The sequence below is a fragment of the Bos indicus genome, chromosome 14 (genome assembly GCF_029378745.1).
Source record: "Bos indicus isolate NIAB-ARS_2022 breed Sahiwal x Tharparkar chromosome 14, NIAB-ARS_B.indTharparkar_mat_pri_1.0, whole genome shotgun sequence".
Classification (NCBI taxonomy): Eukaryota; Metazoa; Chordata; class Mammalia; order Artiodactyla; family Bovidae; genus Bos; species Bos indicus.
The window spans coordinates 77,911,032-77,913,562 of record NC_091773.1 but is presented as its reverse complement, the minus strand read 5'-3'; the positions used below and the strand labels follow the sequence as shown (position 1 = coordinate 77,913,562).

The 2,531-nt window shown below is 45.4% G+C and overlaps 1 pseudogene; it reads left to right on the top strand.

Annotated features, from left to right (window-relative positions):
* Positions 1-883: 883 nt before the first annotated feature.
* Positions 884-1,267, top strand: LOC109568273 (GTP-binding nuclear protein Ran-like; annotated as a pseudogene).
* The last annotated feature ends 1,264 nt before the right edge of the window (positions 1,268-2,531 follow it).

The window sequence follows — 2,531 nt, the reverse complement described above, 5'->3', positions numbered from 1 at the left end:
GGCTGTCTATAATCAGATGTACAAAGAAGTCCCACATTTCCAACAAGAAAAGAAAGTGAAGTTGCTCAGGCATGTCCAACTGCTTGCCACCCCATGGACTGTAGCCCACCAAGCTCCTCCACCCATGGAATTTTCTAGGCAAGAGTACTGGAGTGGGTTGCCATTTCCTTCTCCAGGGGATCTTCCTGACCAAGGGATTGAACCCAGGTCTCCCACATTGAAGGCAGACACTTTACCATCTGAGACACCATATATGTGCTGCTTAGAACAAGGTTTGGAATTTATTGATTGTAGACTGTGACAGGTGTCTTCCCAGTAACCCGGTAAAGGGAGTTTTCTGCTTCCAAACAGATGCAGATGGACATGACTGAATTTTTAATAGTATGGACTGTGCCTGTCAGGAAACTGACTGTCCACGCAAGACTGCAGGTCAGTTAGGATCCTATAGATGCCCACTGGGTAGGTGGTCCTGCCAATGAGAACTGAAACCAAAAGGCAAGACGTGGAATAAGCAATGGATCAGGCTCTCAGGTCTCATGGCCACCAGTTCAGAAAAAATAATAGGAAAAAAAATAGTGCATCCTCTATCTTTCCAACCCTCAGTAGGACAGGCACGGAGATGCTACTGGAAGTAACGCCATGAAGGCTGCCCAAGGAGAACCCCAGGTTCTGTTCCAATCTGGTTCATGATGATAGTGCTGGGAAAACGACATTCACGAAACGTCATCTGATGGGTGAATCTGAGATGTGTGTAGCTCCTTTGGGTATTGAGGAATATCCTCCTTGTGCTCCACACCAACAGGGGGCCTATTAAGTTCAACGTATGGGATTCAGCTGGTCAGGAGAAATTGGGTGTTATGTCCAAGCTCAGTGTGTCATTATAATGTTTGAGGTAACCTCGAGAGTGACTTACAGGAACGTGCCTAACCAGCACAGAGATCTAAGACCCGTGTGTGAGACCATCCCTATTGTGTTGTGTGGGAACAAAGTGGATATTAAGGACGTAAAGGTTAAGACAAGTCAACTGTCTTCCACCAAAAGAAGAATCTTCAGTAGTGTGGCATTTGTGCCGAAAGTAACGACACCTCTGAAGAGCCTGCTCTGGCATGCTGGAGGGCTGACCAGAGACTCTGACTTGGAGTCTGCTGCCGAGCCTGCTCTTGCCCCGCCAGAGGTGGTCGAGGACCCAGGCTGAGCAGCGCGGTAGCAGCATGACCTAGAGGCTGCCCAGACCACTCCTCTCCCAGAGGGAGAGGGCACCCTGTGAGAACGTGAGGCTGGGGCCCCGTGTCAGAAGTCTCGCTCTGCAGGCAACTGTCCTGTGACGTCAGCAGTGCAGTGTGTTTCCCACTTTCCTATACGGCGAAGCAGAACGTGTTTGATCTCTGGATGCTGAAGGAGGCAGGTGGGCTTCAGAGTGAATGTGGAGGTTAAACAAATGCCTTCACTTTTCGGACCTGCATATTTAGGTGTTTTGGAACATCATTGCTTCCTCCTTCAGTTTCAAATATAAAAATGCTATAGTTAAATTGAAGAAAGTAGGAAAAACCACTCATCCATTCAGGTATGACCTAAATCAAATCCCTTACAATTATACAGGGGAAGTGACAAGTAGATTTAAGGGATTCAATCTGATAGACAGAGTGCCTGAAGAACAATTGACGAGGTTCGTGACATTGTACAGGAGGCAGGGATCAAGACCATCCACAAGAAAAAGCAATGCAACAAGGCAAAATAGTTGTCAGAGGAGAGCTTACAAATAGCTGAGAAAAGAAGAAAAGTGAAAGGCAAAGGAGAAAAGGAAAGATACACATTGCAAAGCAGAGTTCCAAAGAACAGCAAGGAGAGATTAAGAACGCCATCTTAAGTGAACACTGCAAAGAAATACAGGAAAATAAAAGAATGGGAAAGTCTAGAGATCTCTTCAAGAAAGTTGAAGATACCAAAGGAATATTTTGTGCAAAGATGGGCACAATAAAGGACAGAAATGGTATGAACCTAACAGAAGCAGAAGATATTAAGAAGAGGTGGGAAGAATACACAGAAGAACTATACAAAAAAGATCTTCATGACCCAGATAATCACGATGGTGTGATCACTCACCTAGAGCCAGACAGCCTGGAATGTGAAGTTGAAGTCAAGGGGACCTTAGGAAGCACCACTATCAACAAAGGTATTGTAGGTGACAGAATTCCAGCTGAGCTATTTCAAATCCTGAAAGATGATGCTGTGGAAGTGCTGCACAGAACACGCCAGAAAATCTGGAAAACTCAGCAATGGCCACAGGACTGGAAAAGGTCAGTTTTCATTCCAATCCCAAAGAAAGGCAATGCCAAAGAATGCTCAAACTACCGCACAATTGCACTCATCTCACACTAGCAAGGTAATGCTCAAAATCCTTCAATCTAGGCTCAAGAATACATGAACTGAGAACTTCCAGATGTACAAGCTGGATTTAGAAAACGCAGAGGAACCAGAGATCAAATTGCCAATAACCACTGGATCATCGAAAAGGCAAGAGAATTTCAGAA